The sequence below is a fragment of the Triturus cristatus genome, chromosome 7 (assembly GCF_964204655.1).
Source record: "Triturus cristatus chromosome 7, aTriCri1.1, whole genome shotgun sequence".
In the NCBI taxonomy this organism is placed as follows: domain Eukaryota; kingdom Metazoa; phylum Chordata; class Amphibia; order Caudata; family Salamandridae; genus Triturus; species Triturus cristatus.
The window spans coordinates 1,476,892,250-1,476,915,627 of record NC_140590.1 but is presented as its reverse complement, the minus strand read 5'-3'; the positions used below and the strand labels follow the sequence as shown (position 1 = coordinate 1,476,915,627).

At 46.9% G+C, this 23,378-nt stretch overlaps 1 long non-coding RNA gene across 2 annotated transcripts in view; it reads left to right on the top strand.

Annotated features, from left to right (window-relative positions):
* LOC146812207 (uncharacterized) overlaps positions 1-23,378 on the top strand; it is an 82,250-nt gene that overhangs the window by 6,497 nt on the left and 52,375 nt on the right. For both annotated transcript variants that reach the window (XR_014965881.1, XR_014965880.1), the window contains exons 2-3: positions 2,218-2,317; positions 5,997-6,271. This is a non-coding gene — a long non-coding RNA (uncharacterized LOC146812207). The remainder of the gene's footprint in view (positions 1-2,217; positions 2,318-5,996; positions 6,272-23,378) is intronic.

Genomic DNA, 23,378 nt, shown 5'->3' with positions numbered 1-23,378 from the left:
TAAATCATTAGTCTTTCCCTTAGGGTGCGAAACTCTGCACCTTACGTCTGTTTGTGTGGCTCTGGTGCAACAAGAGGAATTTAAATATTTGGGGATTTGGGTCACCAGGTCGGCAGAGAGGTTTCTAGAACTGAACTTGTATCCTCAGTTGGAGCGATTGCACAGAGATGTGGTGAACTGGCGAAAGCTTATGGGAAGGGCTGTCCTGTTCAAAATGAAGGCCCTCCCAAGGTTGTTATATGTACTCCAGAATACCCTGCATCAGGTCTCGAGCGCAGTTTTTCCGTACAAATGATGGACAAATACACACCCTATTATGGGCTGGGGGCTGCCCCCGAATTGCACTGCATAAGCTGCAATAGGGAGTTCATGAGGGCGGACTGGTGGTACCAGACGTCAGGAGGTATTACTTGGCGTCCCAGCTTGTAAACGTGAATGACTGGGTCTTTGCGCCATACACCGAACCTGCCTAAATGGTGGACCATCATGTAATGGGGCCTGGGGGCTACCCTGTGGTATTGTATAGAGGAGGACGTAAGTCGCATCTCCCGGCACACACGAGAACGGTTATTCATGTATGGCGGGTGGCCACAAAATTACTGGGGTGGGAATCCAAACTCACGGACCATACCCCACTAAGAGACACTCGATCAATTGGCTGAGGTGGGTGGCTTGATGGGCTTCCGTAGGTGGAGCCTCATCTGGATCGACAAGCTCGGGGCCGTCTGGCGGAATGGAACAATGATTACATTCGAGGACCTCATCATTTGCCTTTCTTTAAGGCTGCTTCTAGACTTATCAGCAGTTCTGCAGACACTTGCATTGCAACATTTATATAGAACTAACTACGTGTGTGGGCAACGATAGAATACAATCTGGCAGACGAGAGAGGTTCCGTTATTTACAGCTCCTTTGGGTTCCGTTGTGGGACGCATGGGAGACAGACTTGGTACTGTTGGAAGATGACAACTGGGCAGAGGCCATTCAGAGCCCTAGGGAAATTGCGATACGTGCAAGATTTAGACTAGTCCAGCTTAGGATTTTGCCCAGGTCATACATTACCCGAACTCTGAAACAAAGGTTGGGCCGCTGCGACTCCAGTCAATGTGCTAGGAGTTGTCGGAGGTGGGCACCTTTTTCCACATCCTCTAGGCCTGTCCCAAGATTTGACAGTACTGGGAAGGGGTATCCTGGGTAATGGCAGCAGTGGTGGATAAACAGGTTCCAGTCGAGGCACGATGGCACTTACTGGGAGTGACAGGGGAATTACCCGGGCCAAGCATTTTAAAACATGGCTTACACTGGCCTCTGGAGTAGCAAAGAGGAATATAGCAAGCGCATGGGGTGCAGCTGATCCACCAAGGGAGGGGGCCTGGAAATAAGACCTAGACTGGTGTCAGCAAGCCGTAAAAGTGGTCTACGCGAGTAGAGGATGCCCCCCAAAAATGGGGAAAAGTTTGGACCCAATGGGAAAAGTATAGAAGTTAATGAACATCGTACCCGGGGAATATTAAAAACCAATGTGATTAATCGTCAAGATGATTGGCTACGGAATTGTGAGATTTTATTGATTGTAATTGTATTACTCCTTAAACTAATGAAGCCCTATTCCATCCTGTATTGATGATGTATATGGATATGTATCAAGCAACTGGTTAATAAAAAATAATTTTAAAAAAAAGCAACAATAACAAAACAAATATGAGAGTTGTCAAAGCTAATCCTTCATCACCGCACACCTTTGGACGAATGTACAATCCTTCTTTAAAGTTCTTTCCATGGGTGCATTTCATTAAATGTGTACAACTTTTTTGATGCAAGTCATTTGGGAAGAGAATAAAATTCCTATGAAATTCTTACTCCTGTATGCAATGATAATCAATTGCAGCCGTACGTCTGACAGCTGCTGTATTGATGGGACCCACAATTGGTCCTATGTACATTTGTTTCTGTTTTGCTGATTTAGTCAAAAGTATCTACTTTAAAATTTAGAGACTACTTCTATTTTTGACAAGTATCAAAGGCCCAATCATAAATAGGGTTTCTGGTCATTTGTCAGCCAATACTCCAAATTCTTTTAAGAACTTAGAGTGGGATTATTCTGCTTTAAGACACTGTCACTAAGGAAAACATAGGTGGTTGGGATTTTGTGGCATGGGACCATGGGGTGGTTTATGGCTGAGCAGTTCCCTCTTTCACCAGCTTTGTCTTCTGCAGGTTATGATGACCGTGTAAGGTGTTTCTACTGCAGTACGGGGATTAGTAACTGGAAGAGGCACCATTACCCCTGGAAGTGACATGCCCAACATTTCCCCAGGTAAGTGAGCACAGTTCTGAGAGTGGAATGGCTGATCTTCAGCTCCTGATACTTCACCCCTAGTTCAAAGGACAGAAATATACTGACAAACTGAACTCCTGCCTGTGGTCAAGGTGCAACTTGGCTCCTCTGAGGGGAGCAAACGAGGGCAGCAGGGTCCAAGATAATTGAAATGGAGGTACATTGGGTATCTTAAGTACCTACTTCCCATGGGGAAGCACTTGTAGACTTGGATTGGTAGTAATGTACCGCTGCTGCGATGTGCTGGAGCACTACCTATCAAATGAATGTCTGGTAATCTGAGCGCGACCATATTGGATCCTTTAAAGCATCAGATGGAAGGGAGGCGTGGCAAATAGAACATTGTTCTGCAAATTGTTCAGTGTTTATACGATCATTGAGCTGCTTTATGGCCCTTGTATATCGCCAAGAAGTCATTTTAAACCAGACTTACTATATCGCATGTTCAATAACTTAGTAGGGTAGGAGGAGGGTGGGCAGGGTGGGGATGAATGTTATCAGGTTGATGGTGACTTTGACAAGGGAGACCCTAACATTTTCAAGCAACTTAATTATACTGCTTCAGTCTTCTCCAGGCCTCTGCAGCATCTGCCCTGCTCACACCCCTTATCCACACGTACTCTCTGGCACTTCTCTGGTCATGAGGAGTTATAGCTCAAAGTCGGCAATTGTCCGGGGCCCCCTGGGAAACGTGAGCTTTCAGTCTAGTTTTCACTCTATCAAAACCTCTCTGCCTACTGCCACATCCTTACCCTCTCTAAAACAGTGTCCTAAGAATATTTGAAGTTCCAGGCAAGGAATCTCAATTGTATTTGTGACCTAGTTAAAAGGTACCATTGAATATCGCAAAATGACCAAACTTTAAAATGTGATCCATACAGGGACCCACAAAAATGTTTTGCCCAGCGACACCTGAAATCATTAAAATGGTACTACTCAGGACTTGCAGTTTCTAGATGTGTCAATTCGAAAAGGCAGCTTAGCAAATGAAACACAAGAGCTGCAGTACTGCCAAAAGCAGATTGCTTTATTCAAAAGGAGATTCCATCCATCCCTGCAGAAGTCCTTCAGTGCAACTGACACTGGACACTCAAATCCAAATACTTTCCATCACCTTGGTAGTGACCTACCAGGTGACCTAGTATTCCAAGATGCCCAGGTTCCAAACTAGGTCTGTGAGATGCGGGTGTTGACTGGTAGGTTTATTCTCCTCTATGCAGTTCTGCAGTTTTTTTTCACTGCCCTGCCCAACATTTCAGCCTCAATTGAGGGAGCTCAGATTCCTTGTTCCTTTAAGCATCAGAGGCTCTGGGAGCAGAGTTCACACACTTGGTGGTACTCAGATGCTGCACGTGGGTTCATCAAGTCACAATGAGTGGACTGCTGGGAGCAGGCTGCTGGGATAATGCAGTCCATGCATTTGCTACTGCAAAAAAATAACTGCATAACCCGAGACCTCTTAACTCTGCCCTAGCCTATTGGTGCTTTTGTTTCATGAATCTGTTTGTTTTTTCTCTCCTCCCCACTTTTTCTTGCTGTAAATGTCATTGCCTCTATTCCCTCTAACTGCATTCCTTTGCTTTGGCTTTCTTATTCCAGTGCTTCCATTCCTCACTCCACCCCCCCCCCCACACACAATTACTCTATGCTTAAGCCTCACTGCTCTTCATATTATGTATTTTACTCTTTCCTCTTCTTAAACATTCTCCCTTTCTATTTTGCTCCTTACTTTTAACTGTCCTCACATTTTGATTTCTTATCTGTAGTTATAATTCCATTTGCTTCATTGTCCCGTTTCTCTTGGTTAACATTACCAGTGCCGCCTCAGACCCCATCATTTGACTCCTTTCTTTAAGGCTGCATCTAGACTTATCAGCAGTTCTGCAGACGCTTGCATTGCAACCTTTATATAGGACTCACTACTTCTGTGGCAATGAAGGGCTTGCCTACATGGGCAGCATGCTACTCCCTGTAGGCCAGGGTCTGTGGCTGTATGTGTGTGGCCATTTTCATGTCCTAGCAAGGGAACATGAGGGCATCATGCAAGCAAATGACCATACCACTGCCCCGGGTGAGCTACCAAAATTCCACCATAATGGAAGAGCACAGCGTTCCTTCACTCTTGTGCCACAGTGCCATTGCATGTGCTACATTATTGTTGGCCACACCTCTGCTTATATAGCTATTTTGTGGTGAGTCATGCTTGGTGAGTACAGCTCATGGTTCTCAGGGATGTATTACTGGGTAGAAGTGAGACTTGAGATGCCCGGGGGTGGCATGTTTACTGTCTGGATTTGCCCCCGTTCTTGGTTGGGGAGGAATAATTTGTTCATGTTTGCAGATTCAAGAGTGGCTCAAGGTTCCTACTTGGATTAAATCTTCTATAAAATCCTATCTTGTTATTTAACAGGACAAATTGACCCACATTGCCTAATTTGGGAATTGTTTGGATGGCTCAAACCTTTTTCCTCTAGTTTGCTGTTCAAAGGATTAAATGCAATTTTTCGCAATATTGCATGCTTTTATGTGAAAATGCTGGTGATGGTTCAGGTGGTCTCCCTATTCATGCCCCATATACCCCCAATCCCATTCCAGATACTGAGCAGATTTACTAGTTTTCTAGTTTTAGAAACGAAAATGTGTGATACAAGTTGAGATGGAAGTCATGGAGTCTGGTTTCAGCAAGTCCCCTTCTTGGACCCCCAGAAGGTACTATTGTGCATTATATGCAGTTTTCAATGGGCCTGTGACTGCCTAACGTATCTCCGGCTAATTGGTCTGCAGCTTATAAGGGGATGGCTGGAGGAGCAGCCAGGGGACATTGGCTGGTCAGCTGTGGACTGGAAAGGGGGCTGTTACGGTACTTTTTTACATCATTAAAGAAATGCCAAAGTGAAGATGAGCATGACTAAATGCAGAGAATGGCTGAGGGTATGATTCCTTTAGAGCTGTGGAATGGTTCAGAAATGCTGCAGGTGAGGAGAATCTGAACTTAATGGATTGGCTAGTTTTCAGTCGGGTCGAAACATTCTAGGCTGAATATATGACGTTGCAACGCATGCGTTCACAACACATGCCTTTACAACGTGGTCAGTACAACGACTGCGTTGTTACCACACATACCATTACAACACAAGTCATTACAACGACTTGCTGTAGGGGGCGCTGGAGTTTGGAATAGTATAATTTACTATTCCAACTCCAGTCTGTGCAACAGTAGGGAAGGTGTTGAATTGCAAATCCAACACCCTAATGCCCCCTACAGCAAGTCGTTGTAATAACTTGCGTTGTAATGGTATGTGTGGTAACAACGCGGTCATTGTACTGACTGCGTTGTAATGGTACCGCGTTGTACCGACAGTGTTGTAAACGCTGTTTCCCTTCTAGGCTAGAAGGGTAATAGACTATGTGGTTTGCTAGACACCAGTCGTTGATTCCTGTAGAACTTCAAGCTTCTATGAAAATTATCTTGGTGTTCATTGTAACTCTGCTCCCACCAAAACACTACTTGACCATTATTCCCCTTTTAAACCTTAAGTGGTGAATTGCTACACTGATCAACTGCTATTTGTCCTTGCTATTGGGAACCTATCTCATCAATTGTGCAGCTTCACTGTATACAGATTCTTTTCTCAACCTGTTTCTGTCCACTCCCCAGGTGTGCTTTCCTGAAGTAACAAAAGGGACCTGATTTCATCCGTGCTGTCCAGGAGCAGTACTGTGAAGGTCCACAGTCTCTGATAAGTTGCATACTGTGTGCAGCACATGAAGGAGCCTGCTCCTGCAAAAGAGCATCCTGGTGAGAAGCACTGCAAGTGGAGGGTAAAAGATCTGCTGCTAAATGAGAAGGTGCTTAGTTCAGATACTGCTGTAGCTGTTCCAATCAACTGGTACACCAAATCCGTCTGCTTTGCATCTAATCACAGCTTGTGGGTAGGTGAACTGGTAAAGCTTGTTCTTCTGCCAGTTGTTGCAAGTAACTATCCCTGTTTGGGGCATTGGTGTCCACTGTGATCCACTCTAGAGCCTGTGAGGAATGTGTAGGAAGTAAAATGTTGATAGTTGTAAAGGGTTCTGAGTTCGCGTTGAGCCAATCACATTTTTCAGAAGGCTGATCAGCTGAGCACAGGAAGGAGCACCGCACCGCGCCAAGGTAGGTTTAGGATTAAAGGGCAGTGGTGGTGTAAAGCATGATGGTTATGCTGCTTGCTCTTAAAGGAGTCCATCATGAGCTCCTTCTGCCATCAGAAATAACAGTGAATATTTCTAACTAGTTCTATCTTGTATTAACTTTTTGTGGTTTTTAGAGGCTGTGTATTTGATAGTTCTGAGGCCTTTGCCTAATTGCTTTTCTCAAGCATGTGGGCTACGCAATTGCATAGCGCCCCATGAATTGTTGATATTTACACCATGCACAAAAGCAGTCTGTTGAACTAGGATTCTACAGGTTATAGGTAGGTGCATGATTAACACATTGAGAGTGGGTATGCCAGTAGAAATACTAACATGAGTCTTTAGCTAGGAAGTTGGTGGACTGTCTTGCAGCGTCCGGCTCCTTTCACAATGGAAGCAAACCTGTGGTGGCTGGTGACTTTTAAAAGTGGGGGGTGTAATCCTTTGTTCATATTCCAATGAGCTTCTTGAAGGTTTCCCTCACACGTTCTTGCACTAAGGGCCTCATTTACAAAGATTTGGTGTAGTGCAGCGCCGCAAGTCTTTTGTCTCGTAGGGAGGAATGTATTTCTACGAGATACAGTGCATTCCTATCCTTTCAGCCAGCGCACAATTTGGTGCCTAGCACAAACACAGGAGTAGAAATCCTTGCTAAGCTGAAAGAACAATCAACATTCTTTAGGTCCTTTGAGCAAGCACATGATTTATTTTTCTTAGCTGGAACACTGACTCTTCCATGCCAAAGTCTGTATTGATGCTGTTTATAAAGAAGTCTGTAACGGCTATTAGCCTGGCCAGAGATACTGCTTTAAGTCAGCCAACGCCGCGTAATGAGGTGGTTTGTGGGAGCCACTGGGGAACAAACCACAGCCCTATTTAACTTGGAACCTACCTCATTGGATTAGAAGGTTGACACTCTTATTGAGACGCCACTTGTTGCCCCTATGAGAAGTTACTGGCATTTGGGATAAAATCCCAAAAGAGGAGAGAATTTGTGAAATTTGCTGCTTACAACTTCAAGATTTTAACCGTGTGTCCGGAGCTACAAAAGGCTAGGCGCATTTTTTTAAGACTATCATTAATCAAATGTAACGTTCATTTTACCCATGAGACCCGTTTGTCTTGTCTCCACCAAATGAAATGGTCTGTCATATGATTGATCATTTTTTTTTACTTTCTTGGCTGTTTATTAGGTAATTTAAATTCTATAGTATTTTTGTCCTAATATTTTTCCTCTTGCTTCATAGGAATGCTTTGCCCTATTTTTTCTCTTGTATGCGGCATTTTGCACTTTGCTGTTTTATATGACTGTTTCATTGTCCCTTGCACTCCGCACAGTATGTATGAAAATAGATGTTTGGGAGGCAGCCTTGTACAAAGGAAGAATTACTTATTGAATGTGAAGTATTTCTCGTTTAACCTGTAGTGTGTAATTTTGTGGACCTCCGTAGGAGTTCCATATGATAATAAACTTGACTTGACTTGACAGACACAGCACCCTGTTCTGCTTTGTTGGCAGGATTGTTTTTGTACAGGAAGGGACATCTGGCTGCAGAAAAACAATCCATGGAGGCATTGTCCTTGTTCTGTGTAATGCATTCTGTAGCACAGGGACAGAAGAAACAACTAGAAGAAACAAATATTTCTCCTTGTTAAGCCTGCTCTGGGGAAGTGTAAGGTTCTGGTGCTGACCCAGGTTTATGTGACTTTGTAAATCTGGGGCAGTGTCAAAATCCATGGGTGTTGCGTGGAAACACCCACTGCAATGCTCACGGCACGCCTCCTTGACACAGTAAGGCATGCAGCACTTTGCGCTGCCTTGTCTTACCCTTTCTGAGGCCATGCAGGGTAGCTTTGTGTCTCATGGATGTGATTGAGAGGCCTGCATCACCGGAGTGTCTAAAGGGATGCTTTGGCGGTGCAGGCCTTTTGTAAATAATATCCTAAGTTTACAGACTCACTCAGTCTTTCTAATTCATGCATCTCACTCATTCTACTCTGACCCATTCTGAATTACTCTGTCTTATTGTGCCTCACACACAGTGATACTCAGTTACTTTCTCTCAGTCTCCCTCACTGACATTGATTCTCACATATACTCTTCTTACTGTCACTTATTCTCACTCACTAACTCCTTCACTGACTTTCTCACTTTAACTCACACCTAGTCACACTGACATTCTCAGTGCTTGAATGGCGCAGGCACCTTCATGCACATGTGTCAGCAATCCCTGTCAATTGCTGCCTCTGTTTGTTGCTGGACCCAAAGCGGGTCTGTATTTTATTTTGATTGTGCCAGGAGTGAATGAATATTCACTCTCCAAACAAAATAAATGGAGAGTGTAGCTGTGGAGCCCATTAAGGAGAGGCACCACTGGTCCAGGGACACCATCCATCAAACCAATCCTTCTACTTATCCACCCATCCTTCCTTTCGCTTATCCATTCACCCTTTTGCTCAATCTATCCATCCTTTCACTAATCTCTCATCCTCTCTCTCAACCATCGTTCCATCCACTCATTCATGCCTCTCTGTACCCTTTCACTCACCATCTATTCACTCTTCCATCCTGACATCCATCTACCCTGCCTTTCACTCATCCATTGTTTTACTTATCCATATTTTCCATTCATCCAGTCATCCACTCATCCATATTTTCACCATTTCCCTCTTCACCCTAGTTCATTAGGAGTCTGTCTGCCAAGCTGCAGACAGACAAGGCCCATCAAGAACCCCACTCCCTCTGTGGCCGCTAAAGCAGGAAAGTTTGTGGGGGTAGGGTGATGATCCTGATGCAGTGGCTTAACTGCACACTTAACTCTTAGTCTGCTAGTTTAATTGTTGTCAGCAACTGGTTCCTTCCTTTTCTTGGGCCTCCATTGTCGAGATTGGAACATTGCATGCTCAGCTGCATAATGTTTTCAAAGTGAAACCAAATGCAGTGCTAACCATGCGTTGACGCCTGGAGAGCAGCTCCTGTGATAATCAACATTCTTGCCACCCACTCCCTCCTTGTCCTCAAAGGCCTGTTCCACCCCTAGCCATTGAAGTGCATGGAGTTTTGAAACTCCTCCCAGGTCCACTAGTCATGCGCCCCAAGACCAAGTAGAGCAATTGCATTCTAATCCAGCACTCCCTCGTATAATGTCACTGCTGGAGCTTGTGTCTGCAGATTGAATAAAACCTCACACGCCTGGTGCTTGTGTAGAAGGACATCTTCAGTGTTCACCCAGGAGATTCAGGACACTGCCTCAAAGCAGTAATTTATTTTCAATTGCTGTTTTTTTTCCTGTTCTTGCCTCTTCCCAGAGGGTGGCAGGGCAACGCCCCTTTTGCCCATGAACACCAGTCTCCCCTGAAGCAAACTCGTCTGGTAATTCAAATTTCTTGAAGTATCCTAGGCTTTGCATGGACTACTTACTTTTTATTTTTCCTGAACTCTAGGAAAGGCCTGAGCACTCAACCCATGGTAACTAACAGCTATTGATCTCAGCGAATTTCAGTGAGCACCATAGGTTTCACCCAAATTGTGCCAGTTTACCTTAAGTAGTACTCACTCGCTGACCATCCCTTCCCCCCCCTCCAAGACGCAGGCTCCTATTTGCTTTGTAGGAGCCATCTGATCTCCTCTGAAGCACAGATGGTGACCACCATATCCAGGAGGGTGTGGGAGGGGGGCGTCATGATATTCCTACCCTGCCCACTTTTCTTTGGTTTTTACTTTTGTTTGTGGGACTCTGCTTCAAGCAGAGTCTCAAGATGGCTGCCAACTTAACCTGGTTAGTGTTGGCAGCCAATCAAATTATAGTAGGATCCGAGAGTCCACTGCAAGGACTCGCGTTTCCAGATATCTATTTTTTTTAAAAGTTAAATATCTCAAACAACTGAACGGATTTACACCAAATAACAAAAAGCACGCTTTGTAGACCAACATCTAGCTTTCTGCCAAATTTGGTGTAATTCCGTTCAGTGGTTCGGGCTCCAGTTGTGTTAAAAAAATGAAAAATCCCCATAAACATAACATGGGGAAAACTAGTTTTGAGATCCCCCTTTTTTTTCTCTATCCCTGCTTGACAGATCGCCCGAAACTTCCAAACACAGCAGCTGAACCAAAAAGTGGAAGATTTGTGAATAATTTGTGAAGATTCATCAAGCGTCACAAAGTTATTGGCGAAACAAAAATAGCTTTTCCTATGGAAACTATGGTCCAAACAATAACTACCTACTGTTCTGTTTTAGTAATGAGAGCACTGTTCACGGACTGATGCGACGATGTGCCCTGTGGAGGCCCAGCAGTGAGGCGCACGTGAAGTGGTGAAGCGCCACTGCCTGCAGTAACGGCCCACGAGGCGTGGGCCTGCACACGTGGGGCTGTCGACATAGCTGAGGGGAGGAGGCAAGCTGCTGGGCCCCCCCCCCCTCCCTGGGGATTGCCACCCTACTGGAGTGAACTGGTGGGTGTAGGTGCGAGCCGCCGCTCAGGCGAAAGAAGACAGCAGTGAGAACAGCCTGGTGATCCCTGCAGCCGACTAGCACGCGGTGGCTGGATTGTTGAGCTGCGGGACAGGCCTGCTGCGAGTACAGGAAGGTAAGCGGCCTGCTCCCCTGACTCGCCACCCACCCGCCAGAACACCTGCCACTAGCGATGGGCAGGGGAAAACTATAAGGATGCCCAACACTGCACTGGGACCGCTTGCTGATGCGGTGAGACATCGGGCATATAAGCCCTGCGGAGGCCTTGCGGGGAAGCGTATAGCGCTAACGAGGAGCGACGGCCTGGGAGGCGGCAAGCTGCTGGGGCCTCCCCGCCCTGGGAACCTAACTGCCTGCCTGCTGCAGTGAAACAGCGGATGCCTGCGTGAGCCGCTGCTCGGACAAAAGAAGACAACCGCTGAAACAGCCTGGCGATCCCCCGCGTCCGACAACGAGCGTGTGGTGGCTGGGTAGCTGAGCTGCGGGACAGGCCAGCTGAGAGTCCATTGAGGTAAGCGGCCTGCTCCCCTGACTTACCCCTACCCGCCAGAACAGCTGCCGCAAGCGAAGTGCTGAGGGAAACCACTAACATGCCCTAATCCGCATTAAGACCACGTGTTGATGCAGTACATCATAGGACATATGAGCCCTGCAGAGGCCTCGCGGGGGCTCGCGTAGCGCTAAGAAGGAACGAAGGCCTACAGAAGCGGCCCGCGCAGTGCGGGTGGCGCATCGCCCCCTAAATTACTGGATGAGAAGCGATGCGTAGCTGTGTCATTATTCCTCTCCAGCTCTGACGTGCCCCCTGTATTACTGTGGGGGGGAGGTGGATCCCCCCTGCGACTGTGCGTTTGGACCTCCCATGTGCCGCTATGGCGGTGTGAAGGGGAGGCGGTGCGGATGACCAAGCTACCTCTGAGGAACACCGCCACTGCTTTGGGCCTGAACTGCGGAGCCACAGGGAGAGGCTGTTCCACGAGTTCTGAAATGGACAGCTTGTCCCTGACTTACCCCCTCCCCTCGCCTGGACTGGTGCTGCGCTGGGGTACCCAACTCACCCACACACCTTGAATTGCTCCGCGACGACTAGACAGGATATAGTGGGGGCTGCCAGCCACCTCCTGGACTGAGTCATGGGGCTGACCTTGGCCTCCTCTGTGTGGACAGGGCGGGGAGAGCAGCGGCGCGGAACCTGCCCAGATGCAGATTTGCCCGGAGGTCGGATCCGGCCTAGGCTGTCTTCCTAAGAATCCAAGAGGAGCATTTGCCCCGCGAAGCCCGAACACGAGGAGACACTGTGCGCCTGCAATGCGCTGGTCTGCGCCGTGGGGAACGTAGACACAGAAGGAACGTGCACGGTGGGGCCATCCTCTCCCTGTACTGCACCATAAGCCGTCAATCAGTGCCCAGAGACACCTAAGTCTGGAGTCCTAAACAGTGAAACCCTTGGCTCTGACTGTTTGGTCTGAAGAGTCGGCAGTGGAGAACTGGTTCATTTGTACTACTGATATCAGGTGAGTTTGTTTTGGTTCTTTGTGAATATGGTACCGTTTGGGTTTGAGTTTGGTACGGTCTAAGGACTGTCTTGATAGAAAGTATTTGCAAATAGTTTGCCAGGTAAAAATATCAACTGTGTTTTTCTTTTGAAAATGCCTGGCTTTAGCAAGTTTTGCAATTTGTGCTGTAGTTGATGTTCTGCAGATGCTCGGTTGGAAGAAGCTCAACCTGCGCCTCCTAAGGGCAGCCCTAATAGTGTACTTGAAGCTTCAGCAATGTCAGAACTTGTACTGTAAATTCAAAGCTACACAATAATCCACTGAATGTTACCTTTTTGGAGGCATAGACACTTGCCCCACGTACTCTTTATTTGGGTTTATTATGATAGTTCTAAACTTATATTCCGAGGAAGTTAGATGTGTTGTCCCTTCATTACTACTCCCAGCTGTGATGGCTTGTTTTATTTTTGGGTGTGGAAGGGTTGGTTCTTTGCCTGTTAGACCTGGCATCTTTAGTTTGGTTCTCCCCTAACTTTTGGGCTTCAACTCTCCTATTTTTGGTGGTTGTTTTTGGAAGATCTTTTTGTTATCTCCGTCTGTGTCGTCTCTGTCTTTGTGTCGGCTCTGTCTTTGTGTCGGCTCTGTCTTTGTGTCGGCTCTGTCTTTGTGTCGGCTCTGTCTTTGTGTCGGCTCTGTCTTTGTGTCGGCTCTGTCTTTGTGTCGGCTCTGTCTTTGTGTCGGCTCTGTCTTTGTGTCGGCTCTGTCTTTGTGTCGGCTCTGTCTTTGTGTCGGCTCTGTCTTTGTGTCGGCTCCGTCTTTGTGTCGGCTCCGTCTTTGTGTCGGCTCCGTCTTTGTGTCGGCTCCGTCTTTGTGTCGGCTCTGTGTTTGTGTCGCTCCGTCTTTGTGTCGACTCACGATTTGGTTCCACCCTAAAGTTTTGCCTTTCACCCTTCAATTTAAAAAAAAATAAAAAATTATTTTTTATTTTCAAGAAAATAACAATAATCAGGAGGCACACGGTCAAAGCATATAGACATCCAGGTATTCCATCTTATATTCAGCTTGTTTTTTTAAGACATCTATCGAGTGGGTTGTGAACTACAGTCATCATTGTGTCGTCCCACCCATGCACGTAACACCCCATATGCAAATCACAGTATTCTGTTACAAATGTCCACTTCACATCATTTCGGCAGGGTCTTGTGTTATAATCGGTAATGTACATAGCTCCCCCCTGTATATGTTCCATCCTTTCCATAGCCGTATCCATTTTTTCGGGCACCCCCTGCGTACGTATACCGTTTTTTCAGCTACCATAGCTATTTCCATGTCTTTACACCATTCTGCGAGTGTGGGGGCGGCCGCTGTACCCCAGTGTCTTGCGATATTCTTTTTTGCCATCATCATTCCCAAGGTTGCCCATGTTTGTCGTGTGATATTAAGGTCTGTGGGTCCCCATATATTTAAAAGGCAACGCTTGGGTTTGGGCGGGACTGGGTTACCGCTGAATCGTGTGATTTTCCCCATTACCAATCTCCAATATTTCACTATCACAGGGCATTCCCAGATAGTGTGGAAAAAAGTGCCAGATGCCCCACACCCCCTCAAGCAAAGTGGAGTGTCTGCTCTCCCCATGTGGTGAAGTGTCAGTCGTGTGTAGTACACTCTGTGGAGGATCTTAAGTTGTATCAGACGAAGTCGGGATGGGATTGCTACTTCCCTGGGTGAGGCTAATGCGTCCTGCCAGTCTGAGTCGTCCAGCTCTCCCAGGTCAGCGACCCATTTATCACAGAGCTTTTGCATGGGGTCAGGTGCGTTATTAATGATTTTCCGGTACGTCATGGAAATTGCCCTTTTGCCCATATGCTCTGTGAGTAGCCTGTCTTCTAGTAGGGATGCCCCGGGTAAGTTGGTGGTGGGCGGGATTGCCACCTCTAAGGCGTGCTTTATTTGATAATATCGGAAAAGCTCCGTTGGTGCCATCCCATATTTGGATTGGAGTTGCTCGAATGTAATCATCTTCCCCCGTATCCAGAGGTCCCCGACCCTGGAGATGCCGATAGCATCCCATTTGTGGAATCCCTTGCTCTTACTCAGTCTGCCCAGTCTGTTCGTGACCCAAAGTGGAGTGGCCTGTGTGATTTTGTACTGCCAGCCCAGTTTTCTATGTACTGTTTGCCATATTTGGAGGGTGTGCTTCATCGGATCTAGCAGGGCCTGCGGTGTACCGTAGATTGCGCCATACAGACCTTTGTCTCCCATTCCTAACCTGTCCAGCCCATAAGCCGGGTCCATGTGAGGGACATGGAGCCAATTATTTATTACGGTTAGTTGGGAAGCCCAATAATAGGTCTGGATATTAGGGAGTGCGATTCCACCATCGTACCATGTTCTTCACAGCTTAACCATTGCTATTCGAGCAGGCTTGTCCCAGAGGAGCTTAGTGACCTCTGCTTCTATAGCCCGGAAGTATGATTGGGGAAGCAGGAAAGGGGTATTTTGGAGGGCGTACAGAAAACGTGGCAGAGCCATCATTTTAAAGAGCGCTGCCCTACCTAGGAGTGTTAACGGTAGCAATTGCCAGTACTTAGTGTCTCGCTGCAACCTTTGCAGTGGGGCGTGGAGATTGAGGGCTGTGAATATCTCGGGGCTGTGCATTATATGTATCCCTAGGTGTTTGAAGTGGTCTGTCACTATTTTAACATTACAGCCAACTGGTAGTCGAGGTGGGGGGCCGTGTAAAACATAGAGCACTGACTTCGCCCAATTGATAGTGTATCCTGAGAATCTCCCATAGGACTCACAGAGGCAGGACAAGGATCTGCTCGGAGAGGCCAGGTATAGGAGGATATAGTCTGCGTACAGCGATATATGGTCTTCATAATCGGCAGTCCATCGGAGCCCACGTATGAGCGGGTCCTGCCGTACCCATCCCGCGAGGGGCTCCAGTATGAGGGCGAGGAGCAGTGGCGATAGTGGGCAACCAAGTCGTGTGCTGCGATGTAGTGCAACTTCCCTGGAGATGTGGCCATGCGCCACCACGTGCGCCAGGGGATTAGTGTAGAGGAGTTGTATCCACGAGCAGAACCTTGGGCCAAATCCTAGCATTTTGAGGACAGCAAATAGGAAAGGCCACTCGACCGTGTCGAAGGCCATTCTTGCATCTAATGAGAGTATAATGGCATCCTCTTGAATCGTGTGCCTGCGTCTCATAACACCATGTAAGCGTCGTAGGTTTAGAGCCGTATTTCTCCCTGTCATGAAGCCCGATTGGTCGGGTGTATTAATTTGGGTAGATAAGGCGTGAGTCGGTAATTTTTGCTTCCGCATTTATCAGGGATATAGGCCTGTAGGAGGTGCAGTCTGTCCGGGGCTTCCCAGGTTTGCAGATGGCCACTATAGTTGCCAAGCGCTGATCTCGTGGTAATTCGCCCACCTCCAGGCCCGCCTCAAACATCGTTAAGAGATGGAGTGCCAAGGTCGCAGCGGTACGCTTAAACCATTCCACGGGGATTCCTTTGGGGCCGAGGGCCTTCCCCGACTGAAATTTATGAATTGCTAAGGCCAGTTCGTCTGCCGTAAGCTTTGCTTCTAGAAGTTGAGACTCCGCCTCCGCTAGTTTAGGGTGTCTGATGTCACGGAGGAAGTCATCTAGCTCCTCCTGCGTGTGTGAATGTGCGGAGGCATAGACTTGTTCGTAATGTTGTGCTAGGAGATCTACCACCTCCTGTGGGCTCTGCGTGGTATCTCCCGTGGGCAGGCTGAGTTCTGCAACCCATCTGTCCGTGGTCTCGCGCTTATCAAGCCAGACTAGCAGTTTGCCAGCTTTTTCGCCCATTTCGTATATCGTATGTTGTGTTGCCGATAGCCGTGACTTAGTATCTTCCCACAGATGGCCTTTGTATTCTTGCTGTTTGACCAATAGCCTATGTGCGAGATCGTCAGAGGGCTCTGAGCCCAGATCCCGCTCCAGATTGGTGATCTCTCCCTCAAGTGTCTCCATTTGCTTGGATTTTTCTCTCTTATGTCGTGTTATGAGGGAGATTGCCTGCCCCCGGAATACGGTTTTGTATGCCTCCCATAGGGTAAGCGGTAAGGGGACTGAGGTTTTGTTTTCGGTAAAATAATACGTGGTAGCTTCTAATAGACCCTTCGCTATTGCTGGATTTTTCAAATATCCAGGATAGATTGGGTATGTCCTACGTGTATTTAGTGTGTGCCAAGTGTAAATGGTGCTAAGTGGGGAATGGTCGGAGATACCGCTCGCCAGGTGGGAAACCTCCGAGAAGTGTGCTATCTCACCCGCCGGTGCCAATATGTGATCTATTTGTGAGAAGCTGTTATGGGCGCCCGAGTGGTATGTGTATTGTCACTTCTGCGGGTGACGGTGCCTCCAGACATCCGCGAGGCCCAGTGTCTCCATGAAGTCTGTGAGTGCTTAGTGTGCCCTATGCTGATGTCGTGGAGGTGTGCGGTCGATGGTGTCATCCAACGTAGCGTTGAGATCGCCATCGATAATTAAATTGCCCTGGGGGAGCTGTAGTAGGAACGCTCCCAGCGCCGGGTATGTCATAGAGTGGAGTGCTTGGGGGGAGATAGACTGAGACTATGTTAAGTAGACGGCCCTCCCAATGTCATGTCAGTGCCGCGAACCGGCCCTGGTCATCTGTATATGTCTTTTTGACTACGATTGGGCACTGTTTTCTGATGAGAATCCCCACCCCGCGAGAGCCGGTCGTAAACTCAGAGTGGACCGCTAGTTTGAAACCCCATCTGTCAAGTGCTTTACATGTAGCCCTCGTCCGTCAGATGGGTCTTTTGCAACAGTGTTATCGCTGGCGCCTTACACTTTAGATATTGGAGGACTAATCCGCGGTTTAGCTTGTCGCGGAGGCCATTCACATTCCAGGAAATTATAGGCAGGACTTGCATGCGCCTTTGGTCTTGCTGGGGTGCGTCTGGAGTAGTGATCATGTGGTGTGGTGCCGGTGTGGAAGGAACGGTCTAGATGACTGTGGAATTCCGGTGAAGTTGTCTACACAAACTGATAGTGCGCCTGAAAACCTGACAAAACAAACCAATGAACCAAAATAAAACGCCCCTTATTAACCCTGGGTCTCTCCCCCTCCCTGCTTCCCTGCAAGACGGTATAGAAACTGCCCGCCACCCCAACTTTGCAGAGGGCCTAAATCCTGTTACCCAACACATCTGTAGGGGGAGAAGAGCGTCCACCAGATGTCCCTGTTTATGGGCCTCAGCACAGGATTGATGATCCATAATGCCTGGTATGAAGAGATCATAGGTAGCCGGAGAGTGTCATTGATTCTCTATTTTTGTCTCACCGAGCGAGGCTCGACTTCAGGCAGTGTCAACTAGGTTCGGCCTATGCTGACCAAGTGTTCACTTACTACATAGTTGTCCGGTTCGCCGCCTCTTGGAGTTCACCATTAAGTCCGTATTTGGCCATTGCCTTCGACTTGTGACCCCTGCTTTCTCCGTGAATGTCCAGACGTCAGGGCGGGGTCCGCTGCTAGAAGGCCTGGCTGTTCACCGCCACTGCCCGCTCCAGTTAGTCGTGGGATTGCGACCCCGGTGGTGTGCGGCTATCACCGCTCTTACCTCGCCCGGTCCCACCACGGTCGGAGACTTGTCACCCTCCAATTTTTGATGGTTCTATTTTTGGATTCTGTTTTTTCCAGCTCAGTATTTGGTGACTCAATATTTGTCGGCTGACTTTTTGTCAGCTCAATATGTAGTAGTTCAGTCTGTGGCGGCTCAGTTGTTGGCTCTTCTTTCTATTATTGTGTATTTTTTATGTACATCTTAATGCTGTTATAGCTACTAACTGAACCACTGTTATGTTCTGAAAATATTTAAGAAATATTTATTTAAAATCTTTGTTTAGTCAAACAGGCTTAAAGAATGGTGTTACCATTTGACAAGCTGTTGGGTGTCTGTATGCAACTTTAAGACATGTAAACATAAGTATCCTGGGTAATGACTGGGATGATTCATGTGTACTTGTGGCATTTTACCCCTTATTCAAAATATTAATTTTGTTACTCAATATCTGCAAATGTATGGCCTCATATTAATCTGGATATTAATATTTCAGAAAATGCCTCTCAAAAATCACTATAATGCCTTGCCCAGGGTTCCAAAAAATGTATAAGATGACAGTGGATAGAGCGATATTGAGAGGTTGAGGTAACCTGATTGCGAGGTTTAGAAACTAATGAAAGATCACATTCCCTGTGGGTAGCCAAAAAGGTAGGATTACTTGAGCAACTGCCCATGCCTAAATACCTCTAGTGTACTCAAAGCTTCAGCAGTGTCAGAATTGGTACTGAACATTTAATAAAGCTACATGATGAGCCATTGCAAGGAGGCTGGTGTTAACTTTTTGGAGGCATAGACACCTGCTGCCACCTGCTCTTCATTTGAGTCTATTATGATAGTTCTAGGCTTTTTATATTCCAAAGTAGTCAGATGTATTGTCCCTTCATTACTACCAGCTGTGATGTCTTGTTTTGTTTGGGGAAGCGGGGTGGTTATTTGCTTGTTAGACCTGGCCCCTTGGCATGGTTCCCGCCTAACTTTTGGGCTTCAACACTCCTATTTTTGGAGGCTCAGTATATTTGGCGGCTCAGTATAAGCTGTGTTTCCTGAATGGCTGTGTTTCTTGGGTGTCTTTCTATTGCACTGTCTTTCTATTGTGGTGCCTTTCTTTTGATAGACATCTTAATGCACCGCACTCGGCTAGGAGGATTTGATTTATGTGGTTCCGTCGACACTCCGGCTTTCGAAAACGCGATACGTCTTATGAGATACTGCACGGTATCCTGACCCTTTTGGACACCGTTTGGCAAAATATTGATGATTTTTCCCCCGTGGGACGGAATTAGAACCACGAGATATAAGCATTTTACTCTAGAGACAGAGCTTTGAAAAAGTCGCGGGATACTACCCATGTTGCGACGAAACACGTGTCGGCTGCCTTTGTTTTAAGAGATCTTTCAGCCTGGAGACATACAGGAATAAAGAACAAGAAACATCACCTGCATTGTTGATATTTGTACTTATTGTTGTACCTTGATCCATCATTTGTGAAGTTACTGTTTGGACGAGTGCTGAGGATTTGCATATAAATTTTGGAAGTTTTTGTTGACCTTGGTCATGAAGATTTAATTTTGGGGAGGTCAGTGGTTCTCCCTACCCTGCGAGCACCGTCACCCAGATATAGATATCTTTATTACTTATTAGTGAATTTCTTCTTAGTGGCGCCCATATACCTACAAATATACCACTGTAACTAGCTCAGACATCTTAATGCTGTCATTACCAGTAACTGTACCTCAATAATATTAACTGAATACTGCTGTCCTGTCTCTGAGCTAAGGCTGCCGGCGCTTATGGTCTCGTACACATTGGTTTGTATGTGTTGAAAAAATTTAATGAAGATTGTGATTTAAAAAGCTTTGTGTAGTCAAATAAGCTTAGAGAATTGCGATTCTGTCTGAAAAGGGTGTGGCTGTTTTTATGCCACTTTAAGACATATATTCATAAGGATCCTGATTAAGGACTATTGTATGATTCATTTGTACGTGTCATCCTATGGAATTTTGACCCCATTAGAAATCTGAATTTTATTACTCAATATCTGCAAATTCAAGTCCACATATTGAATTGTACCTTAAAGTCTTAAAATGTGGCACAAAAATCAATGTAATGTCTTCCCCAGAGTACCAAACAATTGTTAAGATGAAGTGGGGAGAGGAACAGTGAGAGCTCTAGGTAGCCTGAAAAGAGATTAAGAAACTGATGGAAGATTACTTTCACTGGAGTTCAGACGAAAAGGTAGGACACGTTGATCAGCTGCCTATGCCTTTATACCTCTGGTGTACTTGAAGCTTCAAGGTTTGCAGAGGTGCCCTACTTTCCCAAAGGGACATTGAAGCTTCAGCAATGTCAGAATTGGAACTGTAAATTCAGAAGCTACATAAAAAGCCATTTCAAGAAGGTTGTAGTTATTTTTCGTGAGGCACCTCCCGGCACCTATTCTTTATTTGGGTATATTATTATTGTTCTTGACTAATTATATTCCAAGCCATTCAGATATGTTGCCCTTTAATTACTAAAACCAGCTGTAATGGCTTGTTTTTTTTTTATGGGTTTGTTCTAGTCCTGGCATCATTGGCAAGGTTCTCCCTTAACTTTTTGCCTTCAATGCTCCCTGTTTTTGGCAGCTCTGTTTTTGGGAGCTGTTAGAAATGGGGGTCTCTGGTTGGCACAGGTATGCACTGGCGACAAGCAGGGACTCTCAATTCCAAGTCAGGATAAGGGGATCACCCTTTCAAATAACCCCTGCTCACCCTTTAGGTAGTGTGGCGCAAGCAGTCAAGACTATTCTCAGGGCGTCATAGGTTAAGCATTTGTGAACACATACAGTAATACAAGGACACACCACAAATGGACACCAGTCAAGGTTATATCAAAAATAGGTTTCTTTATGTAAGGCTTAGCACAAGACCAGAATAACGTTTAGAAATGACCACAGTATTATTTCAAAGTTCAATGTTCTTGCAAAAAGGCTTAAAATGCAAAAATAGGCTTCTTTTACTCAATTCTACTTCTTTTCAGGCTTTGTACGGTTCGTACCTGGGTGTACGACTCGTCCGCGTTAAAAACAAAGAAAGTACGAGTCAAACAATCGGTGTGGACTCCGGGGTCCGGGACGTGCACACTGCGGTGCGAACAGGACAAAGTACCTTAAGTTCGTGGGGTCCGCGACGGACAGTGCGGGACAAGTTGATGGGTCCAGGTCGTAGTTCGGCAGCGTACTCGGTCTGGTCCGGTCGCGGCGTCGGGACGCGGCGTTGGTACGGGACCTTCAGGGTTACGGGCGGATGAGCCGGATCAGCTTGCAGAGTCCGTGGCGTCGGCGTTCGGGCTGTACCTTCGGTGCGGATCGGCAGCGACACTTCTCGGCGCCATACAGCGTACGGGGAGGATCAGCGTACTGCGGCTTCTCGGCTCTGAGTACGGCACGGTACAGTACGTTGTCAGTGTACGGACCGTACCTGCGGGACAGCGAAGCTTGAGTCCGGCGTACAGGGTTCGGCAGGCAGGGGTGTACGTCTCGAATCGGCGGGGAGGGTTGGGTGCTATGCAGCCGGGAGGGATACGGTGCGAACTAACGCTTTTGGATCAGCGTAGACGCACGGTGCCGGGCGGCAAAGACACGGCTTTGCGGCGGATGTAGTACGAGGCGTACTGGGGCCAAATCCAGCGGGAAACAAGCAAGAATTGTCCAGGCAACTCAGTTTTTGAAGGCAGATGAGTCCAATGGTCCTGGGACTCAGTTCAGGGGGCAAGCTCTTCCAAGCCCTTGGAGATAGTTGAAACAAAGTGCAAAGTCTCTCTAGTCTTTTCCTCTCCTTTCTCAGCATGGCACCAACTGCAGGACAATCCCCCAAGTCAGGGAAAGTTACTCCTCCTTCAGCTTCTTCCAGGTCCTTCTGATCAGGCAGAGTTTCTTCGTGGTTCAATCAGGATCTGATTTCTTAGGAGCAGGGCTCCTACATTTATACTCAGTTTCTTTTGTCTTTACAGGCCAGTTCTTTTCAGTGAGGAGCACTTTGTTGTTGAGACTCTGGCTTCTTCTTTCAGCAGGCAGGGCAGAGACATCAGACGCTCCCCAGGGGGTGGAGCCAGCATTGTGGAGGCAGAGCACTGTCCTATTCAGAGTCAAGGTGCACTACTCCCACCCATCCTGGTGTAATCTTTCTATTCACCACCTGGCAGCCCCAGCCTGTCTCCTGGAACTTCCCAGCCCTGTCACTCAAGCTACACACAAAGAAGATAGCCCTCCCCTCCAGAGGCGGACTGAAATGGTTAAGCAAGCAAATGCTAACTTTCTAAAAGTAGCATTTCCAAACACAGGATATTAAAATAAACTTTACTAAAAGATGTGTTTTATTATTCTGAGTTCAGGCATACTAAACACGAATTTCTACCATGCTTCCTAAGCCTGCTAGGATTATAGAGTGTTATAATCTAGCAGCCCATTCTGGCCTATGGAGAGCAGGTAGCCTTACAATAGTGAAAAACGAAAATGGCTGTAATTCACTATAAGGACATGCCACACACCTCAGGGCATGTCCTACTTTATCCTTACAATGCACCCTGCCCTAGGGCCTACCATAGGGTGACTAATATGAAGGTAAGGGAAGGTTTAGGGACAGGCAAGTGGGGACACTTGCCCAGTCAGCATGACAGTACCAGACTGCCTGCAGGTTCTGCAGTGGCAGACCTTAGACACATTTTACCAGGCTTCTTCTGTGGGTGGCACAACCAGTGCTGCAAGCCCACTAGCAGCATTTGGATATACAAGCCTTTGGCACCCCTGGTGCACTCTACTAGGGACTGATAGTAAACCAAATAGCCAACATGGAAGTCAATTCATATAATACATTTTACCATAGGGAGAGCATATGCACCTTAGCACTGATCAGCAGTGGTAAGGTGCCCAGAGTCATAAAACAGCCAACACCAGGTCAGAAAAAATACAGGAGAAAGGCAAAAAGTTTAGGGATGACCCTGCAAAAAGGGCCAGGTCCAACAGGAGCTCAGTATTTTGCGGCTCAGTATTTGTCGGCCCAGTGATTGTCATGACTTGCTCTCTGCGTTCTCATGTCCACCACCAGGGGGATGAACTGTGGGACTCTCCAGTGTTCTAATAAGCTTTCAGACCCTCCCCTTCATGTATATACTGACTTCCAGCCATTTGGACACTATTTGGTAATTGACATCCATTCCCAATCCATGCCAGGTTGTGTGGAATCCAGTCTGCTCATGCTGGAAACTCTATTACCTATAATCCCCTGCTCACTGCTTTG